The following is a 12,286-nucleotide window of genomic DNA, read 5'->3' on the forward strand; positions in this document are numbered from 1 at the left end:
CCACCCACAGCATCCACGAGCTCTGGGCATCCCCCCTGCTGCCCATGGAGGCAGAAAGCTGTGGGGGTCCCCCCTGCCAGCTGGGGCTGCTGGGAACTCGGGGCCCCCTCTGCCACCCACGAAGGTAGAGAGTTCCGGGGGTCCCTCTTGCTGCCTGCGGTGTCCAGGAGCAGCAGGGGTCTCCCATGTCACCCGTGGAGGCGGAGAGCTCCGGGGGCCCGGGAGCTGTGGGGGTCCTCCCTGCCACCTGTGGAGGCATAGAGCTGTGGGGATCCCTCCTGCCGCATGCAGCAGCCGGGAGCTCCAGGTGTCCCCCACTGCCACCCACAGTGGCTGGGAGCGGCAGTGGGTATGCCTGCCATCCTCGACGGCCAGGAGCTGTGGGGGGCTCCTGCTGCCTGGAGTGGTGGGGTACCCTGCAGCTCCCTGCCTCCGCAGGCAGCAGGGGACCCTGCAGCCCCCAGCTGGCGCTGGCTGAAGTCACAAAGGTCTTTGTAAGTCATGGAATCCATGACTTCTGTGAACTCTGTGAATAAATGACAACCGTAACCATTACTTATCACCTTATTATCTTCTAGGTGTTTGCAAATTGATTGCTTGATTATTTGCTCCATTATCTTTCTTGGTACTGAAGTTAAGTTGACTGGTCTGTAATTCCCTGGATTGTGCTAATTGCTCCTTTATATAGATTGGCACGATGTTTGCCCTTTTCCAGTCCTCTGGAATCACTCCTGTCTTCCATGAGTTTTCAAAGATAATCACTAATGGTTCAGATATCTCCTCAGTCAGCTCCTTGAGTATTCTAGGATGTATTTCATCAGGCCCTGGAGACGTGAAGATATCTAACTTGTCTAAGTAATTTTTAACTTGTTCTTTCCCTATTTTAGCTTCAGATCCTACCTCATTTTCACTGGCATTCACTATGTTATACATCCAATCTCTACTAACCTTTTTGGTGAAAACTGAAACAAAAAAGTCATTTAGCTCTTCTGCCACTTCCAATTATTGTCTTCTCCCTCCCCCTCATTGAGTAAAGGGCCTACCCTTTCCTTGGTCTTCCTCTTGCTTCTAATGTGCTTTTAGAATGTTTTCTTGTTACCCTTTATCTCTCTAGCTAGTTTAATCTCATTTCATGCCTTGGCCTTCTAATTTTGTCCCTACATGCTTGTGTTGTTTGTTTATATTCATCCTTTGTAATTTTACCTAGTTTCCACTTTTTGTAGGACTCTTTTTTGAGTTTCAGTTCATGGAAGATCTCCTGGTTAAGTCAGGGTGGTGTCTTGCCACATTTTCTATCTTTCCTACACAAAGAGAGTAGAAAGGAGGTGAGACCATAGTCCCACCTTCTCCCTCCACACCCACCCAAAAAGCCGACCTCTCTGGTTAGGAAGGCATGCTGCTCCATCTTAAAGAATGGGTGTAATCTTCACAGTCCACAGGTGCTCTGTGAAGTTCAAGGAGGGCTTGTCTCTCTATGAAATGCAGTTCCTACAGGAGAATCCCCTTGAGCAGAACAGCACTGCTCCTCCCACATTTCAGGGCACAATCTAGCCCTCTATCCATACCTTTGGCTAGGAGGAAACATGTTGCCAACCCTCACCACATGTCCATAATTCTCCTTATATACCTTTAACTGAATTGAGCACATGCTCAGAGAACTATAATGCTGATTCAGGAGGACATGTATCCTAGGAATACATAAGCCTGCAGGATTTCAAGGAGAACAGACAGATTCTTAGAATATCAGGGTTGGAAGGGACCTCATCTAGTCTAACCCACTGCTCAAACAGAGCTAATCCTCAGACAGATTTTTGCCCCAGATCCCTAAATGGCCCCCTTAAGGATTGAACTCTCCACCCTGGGTTTAGCAGGCCAATGCTCAAAGCACTGAGCTATCCCTCCCGCCAGACATGCCTAACTGCTAAACAGTTATTTCCAGGAACTGGCTTCTGAGTGATAGTCCTTCAGCACCTCAGCCATGAGGTATATATGACTTTTGGAAAGCCAGAGGTTTATAAATGAATTTGCAAGTCAGGAGAATTGGCCTTTTCTTGACAAGAACAACTTAAACATCCATTTCAATGACTGGTGGACATAGAAACATGTGTCTGTTGTGAGTGTTCTGGATCCTAAACTTAATTTAATTGAATTTTAAATAAAGAAACTAATGTGGGCTTTAGCTGAGTTTATATTTACTAGTGCATATTAAAAAAAAGCTCTAACAGTATTGCAGTGTTAGGAAAAAGTCCAGAAATTCGGGCTTAAGATTCACAAGTTACCTTGTCCTTAATTCTACTGCTTGCACATATTTATCCCGAGGTCTTTCCTTACTGGATCACGTAACAAATTCACACCCCTATTCCTGCTAAATAATTTGCAACTGTTTGAACCTGAGCATTTCTCACTATTCATATCAAGTTCCATGCCAGCCGGCCACAAGTGTGTGCCATATGAGCAGCTGAAATAATTATTGTAATGATGGTTGTGTGGCCAGAATGTACTCCCTATCACAGTGCAGCATGTGTCCTGCTTATGTACTCAGGAGCCTTTGTTTAGGCAGGTGGTTTGTTATGGCCTGTGAAGCAGATGTGCACCTATGACTAACAGATCATAAACTAGGAGAGGTTAATAAAGGGATAAGAGGTGTCATTCTCACAATATCAGTGGTGAGGCATGCCCAACGGGAGTCCAAGGTGTAACCATTGTATAAGGTGTATTACATGGTTTGTGAGGCTTATTAAAAGTTAGAAGGTGTTTTTGTCTCTCTCGCACCTCTCCACTGTCTCCTTCCTCTCCCGTCATGCAGTTACAAAAATATTGTGGAAGTATGTTCTGTTATAAAAAAATTCCCCACCCTGATTTAAGGTGTCAAGCAGTTCAGTTTACCTGTTTGCATTTGAGTATTACAGCAATAACCCTGGAAAACAGCCAGAATATTTTTGGTGCTCCTTCTCTCTCTTTTTTTGGGGGGGGGGGTAGGTAGGCAATGATTAGTTCAAAGGGCCAAATCCTACAGTGTTTTCTCAGTCCGCATGCAGGGGAAAATCCCATTTTGTAGATTGGACTCAAATCATGAACGCAAATGTGTTACTAATACCAGAGCATTACAATAAGCCATGGGTTCAGGCCCCCTACCCAATTGATTAACCAGAGGTTAATAAAGGGTTAATACATTAAAAACTCTAAATTAGAAGGGAAAAAATATCACATTGTGGTGAGGGACCAATGGAAGGAAACAGTTGGAAGGGGCCAGAGTCTCAGCTAGTGTAAACTGCTATGATTCCATACTCAGAGAATCTGGTCCTGAGAGTCAGGGCTCCCTTCAGCCTTCTATTATTTCTACCTTTGCCCTTCATTCACATTAAGACCTTCATTGAAGTTTTACCTTAATCTCTCTGCCTCTCTTTCTTCATCTGTACATTGGGTATAATGACACACAGCTGCTCCAGACAGGTATTGTGAGGCTAAATTTATTAACATCTATAAAGTGCTTCAAGTTCCTCTAATGAAAAGGGCTGTAGAAGTGCAAACTATGTTTGTATTATAAAATGAGAGGGAGAGTCCTATGCTGTGTATTAATATCTCACCCAGAACAGCTCATATGCTTTTTTACAATGAGCCAACATACAAGGGGAAACTACAGATCCAAGATACTATAAAAGCAGCCATGTAAGAAAGGGGTTAGCTGTTAAACAGTTCACCCTTTCAGACCACACACTATATTAAACATGCGTTTGGATGTCCACCTGAAAACACAAGTGTTCAAAGAATTGGGATTAAAACAAGAACCACTCAGGGAAAATCTGATCTTTTGATAGCTTCTTAATACAGTGCTTCCACCATGAGAGTTTGGAACAATATAATTTCAAGTTACCGCAGCTGTATTTTATTTAAGGTGGCGATTGAAAGATTTAACTCAGGGTATATCTACACAGCAATTAAACACTTGCCGTGGGCCCATGTCCACTGACTTGATCTTGTGGGGCTCAGGCTGCAGGGTTGTAAAACTGTGGTGTAGACATTCAGGCTTGGGCTGGAGCCCGGGCTCTGGGACCCGAGCCCAAACGTCTACACCACAATTTTACAGCCCAGCAGTCCGAGCCCCAGAAGCCAGAGTCAGCTGACTGGGGCCTGTCACAGGTGTTTCATTACTGTGCAGACATACCCTCAGAGACGTGAACTAGGACCTTCCTTCTAGCTGAGTCAGTAGAGGCTGTACTAAACTTGTCTCAGCTGGAAGTCAGCCTTTGCATATTTTACCGACCCATTCATCTACATCCACTAATTCACCAAACCAAAGAACATAACTCAGTAATTTTCCAACTGGCTTAGCAATCACCAGGAATCTGAGAGATATGTGGCTTTTATCTCTCCTGTAAGAAAATATTTGATAGTACAAATATGAAGACTTTTAGCTACACCATCTAATTTTCAAAGCTTGCCACAATATCTGGGCATTTTTCCTCTCTGGATTATATTTAATGTAAAAGATCTGACATGCTTGGGGTATCAAATGGTGTGTTCCATTTAATATCCAATTACAGGAATTGACAGAGAGCTAGATCAGAGATGACACTGTTTGAAGTTGTCCTGGATTTGTTGGCTTTGGAATGTTTTTTTTCATTGTTCAAATACCCAGTGCCAATCCTGAAAACCTGAATGCTTCCCAGTGCTTCCTTTGGAGCATGCTGGTGGCATGGTACTTGGAAAATGAGTTCTCCAAAATGCGCGCTTCTGTAGTGTTGTGGAATTAGAGAATGTGTGTAATGGAATGTAAAAGAAAATTTAGACATAAAGCAAACACACGCCTTCCAAATCTTGTGACATTTTATCCTGACTTGAATGATCCGGAATATCTGTTGGCAAACAAGCTGCATTTTCCAGGAAAAACCCAACAGCCACTTGTCATAACCTGGGAGCTATGGAAAATCTAAAATGATTTATGAGGATACACTCCAAAAGCTGAATATAATATGTAATCTGTAAGTCCCCCTTAAGAATAGATGTGGCAATTTAGAGAGATCCTTCTAATAGTGGGTGAACTGTTAAAATGCTGAGATAAGCCCTGAACAGCAAAGTTCAGAAGTATTGAGATCCTGAGTTTTTATTTTGGCTATTAGAAAAGGGATATACAATTGGTGTGGCATTTTCAAAATTGCTGAACCTATTTGAACTGATTTCAATAGGAAGCTGAGTTAGATCAATGCAGAGTGTTTTTGAAAATCCACCTTTAGTGGGCATCATGTGGGAGTTTTGTTCTTCAAGGGCAAAATTCTACTCCCATTTACCCTCATGCAATCCCCATTGATTTCCAAAGGATCTGCAAGGCCCTGTGGACCACTTAAATCCCATTCAAACTCTTAACATAGATCTTAAGTTGCGAGTAAGGGCACAATTCTTCTCTCCTTTGTATCTGTCTAATACAGGGGTCTCAAACACGCAGCCCACGGGGTTATTTCCTGCAGCCGCCAAGCTCCCCGCGCCCCTCCCCACCCCCCAAAGTTATTTCCTGCGGCTGCCAAGCTCCCCTCACCCGCTGCCCCCCCCAGCGTGCTGCATCCCAGCTCCTCTGCCTACATCCAGGCGCTTCCCGCTGCCAAACAGCTTAGCGCTTTCCAGGAGGGAGGGGGAGGAGAGGGGAGCTGCGCGCTCAGGGGAGGAGGCGGAGAAGAGGCGGGGATTTGGGGAAGGGGTTGGAATATGGGCAGGGAGGGGGCTGAGTTGGGGTGGGGACTTTGGGGAAGGGGTTGGAATGGGGGCGGGGAAGGGGTGGGAAGAGGCAGGGAAGAGGCAGGGCCTCATAGAAGGAGTAGAGTGGGGCCATGGCCGGGGGCAGCGAGTGGGGGTTTTGTACCTTTATATGAAAAGGTGTCAGTGATGTGGCCCTTGGGCCAATGTATTAGTCCTTACGTGGCCCTCGTGGTGATTTGAGTTTGAGATCCGTGGTCTAATACATTGATGCCAATGGAGGTTGCATGGAGAGGGAGGTGGGGGACAAGAAAAGAATTACTCCCTAAAGCACAGAATACTCAAACATAAGTAAACTTTTATGTGCCTTTCTAATAGCAATGGGCCTGGGGCAAAACCTAGGAGCTGTTGAAGATTTTTTTATAGTGAAATTTGAACTAACATTTCTACAAATTGAATAAGGAAAAATTCCGAAATATGTTTAGATTTCATAACCGCACTGGATTTCAACAGCATTGTTACATTTTAACTCCTAATATCCAAATCCTGCTCACCTTACTGAGAGTGACTGCTCCTTTATAGAAGTCAAGTAGGCTCTGATCGAGTACCCAGCAGTCTGTATGTGAAATAAGAACAGCCATGAAAAGAACAATAGATAATTAAAACATTTTTTAAACAGGCGGCAGCCATCAGTGTTCTGACTGGCCAACACTGTAAGGGTCAGTCACTGATAGAGCTCGTCACAAATTTTACGATGAATCACTTTTCTGTCAGGAAAATGTGAAATGTCATCAAAATTTTCAGCGGGAAACTTCTTTTTGTTAAAGTTGAAACATTTCAGTTTTACCTTTTTTGTTTAGACTTTTATTTAATATATTATAACATAAAAGTGTAGAAACAATAAAGTAGAAATGACACATTTCAACCTTATAAAATGAAAAATGTCAGAACATTTCATTTTGCAGGAAATACTGAGATTTTGACTTTTGTTCTGATTTTAAACAAAACCAAATTTCAAAATCTCAGAATTTCCAAAGGGACAGAAATTCCATATTCCAGGCAACTCTGGTCACAGGGATTGTAGTAGGCTGTACTGATGAAGCCTTGGGTAAGATTCAAGGAATACTTTTTTCCATATAAAACAAATAAATAAAGACCCAGGTTGGGATTTCCAAAGGAGATTATGAAACTCAATGGGAGTTGGGAGGCTAAGTCTCTTAGGCTCCTTTGAAATTCCAGCCATAATGAAAGAATGAATGAACAAGGATATTTCAGTGTAGGGAGGATATGTCTGTATGTATAACTGCTTACAGAATTTTTGACTCTAGAATCATGGGACAGATTTTCATAACATTATGTGGTCTGTTTCACCCAAAAGAGCCATACAATTCAGAGCTACAGCTGGATATCTGAAAGGACATCCCAAGTTTCATTTATGTCACTGTTGTGAAAACACGCCGAAGTCCCATTACATTGTATTATTTAAGGTGACAAAGTCAGCTCAGTGTTTCAGCTCCAAGTCCTGTGGGCTGAATCCTGATATTGTTATTCATTCCAAATTCCTTTCAGGATCAACAGGAATTTTGGCTGAATGAGGAATATAAAACTGTAAAAGATTTGGCCTATAGATTTTTGAGTTGGAATTTCCTGTGTTTTGTCTGTGTATGCCTGTGTTTTATATTCCATTTTCTGTTTTAGTAGTAGCATTCTTTTAAAAATTAAAAAATTAAAGAAAAAAATTAGTGTTGAAAACTGCATTACCCATGTTAGGTAATGAAATGTAGGAGAGTTTAAATTGATAATATCTGTTGATGTCAGGAAAGTAAGTTAGTAGGGTGTAATTACACTCAATCCTCAAGCTTCAGGGATCGTCAGCTGGAGTCAGGAAGACATATTCCCCTAAGGTACAGTAAGGAGCACTATGGAGATTTAACACTTTCCTCTGAAACATCCAAAATTGAGACAGGATAGTGGATAAGATGGAGCACTGGTCTATTCGGGTATATATCCTGAGATTATAAATAATAGCTCTTGTAATGCAATGGATCAATGGATTCTGACAGCTCCTACATGGGTGCTTCACATGCACTGCACGGCATGCTAAAAAAGTCAGGAAAAGGAATAAACAGACTTCCCTGTTTAACTCATTCTTTTTTAAAATATCAGAAGACTTTAGGGCTTGATTTTCAGAAGTTCTGAACATCCAGAACTCCAGCTGAAGTCAATATGAGCCACAGGTGCTCAGCGCTTCTAGGAATTAGGCCCTTAGTCTATATTATGGACTAAATATGACGAAAATTTTGCTATAAGAAACAGAGAGAGAGAGAGGCTATTTGTGCTAGAGGAAAGCAGAGAATTTACAGTACTCACTTGTAAATTATATAATACCAACCAAGAACTAAAACGTGGCCTGACCCTCAACCCCATCTCAAATGAATGTATAGTATTTTATCAACGCTACTAAAGGACTGAAGGAATTTCCTGTTAGTGTTCACCAACAGGAGGAAAGCTCCCATAATCAGGCACTGACACAGTATCCTGCCATACTACACCCCACCGACATGTGCAATGCAAGACATGTTTTGTCCTTGCTGTCCACTGTGTTCACAGAATAGGATTTCACTGTAAGTCAAAGTAACAGAATAATAGTGTCACATATTATTGATCTTTAATTTTTTGACCTTTTTAATTTTTGAGGTTGGTCCACTTTCTCACCATCCCTAACCCACAGGGCTGAATATATACTGTGCCCATAGCCTCAGCTTCTATTCTGTGGCTCTGTTCTGTGCCATGATCCCACCCCCCTATGGGGTAATAGCAGGTTTCAGAGTTAAGATGAATGGGGCAGTTCATACCTCTTGGTGCTATTGTCTCAGGCTGTGTGCAGACTCTCAGGAATTGGTTACACCTGGGTCAGGTTCTCAAGCTTTTTAATGGGAACAGGTTGTGACGGGTTGGATCACAGAAACCCCCTTGGGAACTGCCAACTGACGTGCCAAGACTACTTCTGCCCCTGCTTTCCCTGACAGCCTGGGAATCCAGCACCCCGTCTTGTTGAGCCAGACATGCCAGTCTGCTCCAATACAGACCCAGGGTCTGAACCACGTGCCCCAAAGCTGCAGACTTAACTGAAAGCAACTTACAGAAGTGTTCCTGTCTTTAACACTCAGATGCCCAACTCCCAATGGGGTCCAAACTCCAAATAAATCCATTTTACCCTATATAAAGCTTATATAGGATAAACTCATAAATTGTTCGCCCTCTATAACACTGATAGAGAGATATGCACAGCTGTTTGCCCCTCCCCCTCCCAGTATTAATATATACTCTGGGTTAATTAATAAGTAAAAAGTGATTTTATTAAATATAGAAAGTAGATTTAAGTGGTTCCAAGTAGTAACCGACAGAACAAAGTGAATTACCAAGTAAAATAAAATAGAACACGCAAGTCTATGTCTAAGAAAACTGAATACAAATAAAACCTCACCAGTTCCAATAAGCTTCTTTTTACAGACTAGTCTCCTGCTAGTCTGGGTCCAGCAATCACTCACACTCCCTGTAGTACTGTCCTTTGTTCCAGTTTCTTTCAGGTATCCTTGAAGGTGGAGAGGCTATCTCTTTAGCTAGCTGAAGACAAAATGGAGGGGTCTCCCAGGGGTGTAAGTCGACTTTCTCTTGTGGGTGGGGACCCCCTCCTCTCTCCTATGCAAAGTCCAGATCCAAGATGGAGTTTTGGAGTCACATGGGCAAGTCACATGTCCATGCATGACTCAATTTTTACAGGCAGTAGCCATTGCTTACCTGCTCCCTTGAATGTCCTGATGTAGACTTCTTATGTGGATTGGAGCCTTCCAAGATTCATTGTCCCTTAAGTGCTTCTTGATTGGGCACTTAATTTGCACATTCCTTTCTCAAAAAGCTGACCAAACGCTTTACAAAAGGCTACTTAAAAATCAGGCCAGTACACAGCCAATATTCATAATTTCGAATACAAAATGATACATGCATACAAACAGGATTAATAGATTCAGTAGATCATAACTTTACAGATATAGATTACATGGCATATGTATCATAAAACATATTCTAGTTATGTCATATATACGTTCATAAGCATATTTCCATAAAGCCTTATGGGGTGCACCGTCACACAGGTATTTTGATCTCATCATGTGACTCCATGAGCTAGTGTCCTAGGCATGAGCCTATAAATCCTATGTCTTAACTAAGTCTTGGAGTCAGGAACAAGTACTCCCCAATGTGAAGGAGGCCTGCACAACTAAGACATTTAATACTCTCGCATGTGTTAGAACAGGAGTCAAGCTAACACACTAGCATCTTGGTCACCAGTAGGCACTAGAGGAATCACACACGGCTCTTTTTATGAAGGAGCAATAAGTGGCAGTGCAGAAGTCATTGCCTCAGTCCCCTTCTACTCTGGTGGGGTGCTCCTGGGACCTTTGCAGCAGCTGTACCCCAGCATACTGCTTCAGTGAGCTAGGGCAGGATTTTTCCCTCAGAGAGGGAAGAGCGCTGCCTTTACAGATTTTCAGTTGCATCATGTAGCTGAGTGCGGGAGGGGAAGAAAATATAAACAAAGAGCAGAACTTTACCCAGGAAATGGGTGTTCTATATATTTTCCTGTGCAAAACCCCCCCTTAGAAATAATTGCTGGTTAACTTAATTGAGAGCCCTCCCTCTGTTTTCCCATGGAGACCTCACAGCTATGGTCACATTTCCACTTATTGCTTCACATCATGCTTTGCTCTGAATCCCTAAACACAACAAATACTCGTGCTTTATTAAGCACCTGCTTGACTTATTTGAAGAATCTGGCAGCGATGGCACTAATCCTGACCTTTGACTTTTCCTGTCCAAAGCCAAAGTGGTTATTTCTGCTGATTCTTAGTTTGACCTCAAGAAGCAATTCGTTAATTTTCAGATCCTCCACCCTTGTTTTCTGCCCTTGTTGTTCATGCTTCTCATGTTTGTGTAATTCAGATTTGTTAAGACTGATGTAATATTTCCACAGCTATGGAGAAAACCACAATTTGAACTGATATTAGCTCCCTACATTCCCCCCAAAACACAACTACATATATTTTTTCTCACAGATAAAAGAATGAATGACACACCAGACATTTTAGTCCACTGCCAACAAGCACATGCCCACAGACAAGATTGAATACTCTAGGTGCAAAATATACATGCCACCTTCTGTAGAACAAATACCATAAGCCATGATTCTAGCATTGCTAGTCCCACATTACGGTGAAAGTTGAAAAGGCCATCTGAACCTTTTCTCTGCCATTACTAATAACTTCACTAATACAGAACAATGATGAATGCACTTTCTATATATGTAAGACTCTGGGCGAACCCAGCAGGAAGGATATAGACCCAAATTAAAGAGGAGACATGGGATCACAATGGAAAGTTGATACCGAGAAGGCTTGGAGCTGCTGTTTATTGAATGAAGCTAACTGGCTGTGCATCTCATACATACATACATACATACAAAGTCAGAAATCTAATGTTTACCATGGTACCAACCTCAACAATGACCAGGGCCAAGGTGATTTCTAAATCGACCCATCTAGATAATCTCCTAACTCATTTACATTAATAGGCATAGAGAGAGGTCATCAGATGTAACGTTCTAATTCAGTTTCATCTTTTTGATCACAAGTATGTGAAGGTTTCACTTGTTACCTGGTCTGGTGACTTGCAAGTATCGCTAGTTCTTCTGCTTTCTACAAAGTGCAGGCCAGATCCTCAGCTGCACTCAATGTAGCTGCTCCAATTTACAACAGCTGAGACTCTCCCCTGTGTGTTTTGTCTTCTTTACCAGGCTGGTGAGTCATTTCTGTATTGGTTTTTACCTTCAAAACTGAGTTTGTCTCCAGAATTAGTTTTTTCTCCTTGATCTGCCCTTTTAGAGGGGGCTGTCTCCAGCAATGGCATTTGTGAGACATTGTGGACCAATCCAGCAATCCCTGGAAAGGCAAAGTTCCCAGCAATTCAATAGAAGTCTGTGGTGGAGTAGAAAATTGAACCAAGGTCTCCTAAGTTCCAGGCTGGCACCCTAACAACTGGGCCATCTTCCCTTCCTCTAGCTATTACTGATCTTTTTGTTAGGTTCTTGTCAGGGTCTTATCTTTCAACCCTTACTGAAATGACTACACAAAGAGTTCTATTGAGGTCAGTGGGACTACTTGTACAATGGGCCCTTAATTTTATGTTTTTGATCTTACTCTAGTCCTTTTATAAGGTATGAGTTTGGAGGCCTCCCATACACAATAACTGTTCTGGAAACATATTGTCCTGGATGCTATTGATGGAAAAGTAAGTTTTGCAGAGACAATTTGATTTTGATAAAGGCTTCATGAGTAGAGAGACACACACAATAACTTGGTTGGTTAGGGGCTTAGCGACACCCACTTTTGCCTGATTCAAAGCAGTTTTACACCGTAGCTCTGTGATTCAGACAAAGCAGGGATTTAAGCCCAGTTTACCTACATTTCAGGTCAAGGCCCTAACCACCAGGCCATAGCATGACTTTTCTGCTTTGCTTTTTCTCTACCCTCCAAAAAGCCTT

Source organism: Terrapene carolina, unplaced genomic scaffold (assembly GCF_002925995.2).
Source record: "Terrapene carolina triunguis isolate 2854851 unplaced genomic scaffold, T_m_triunguis-2.0 Scaffold68, whole genome shotgun sequence".
In the NCBI taxonomy this organism is placed as follows: domain Eukaryota; kingdom Metazoa; phylum Chordata; order Testudines; family Emydidae; genus Terrapene; species Terrapene triunguis.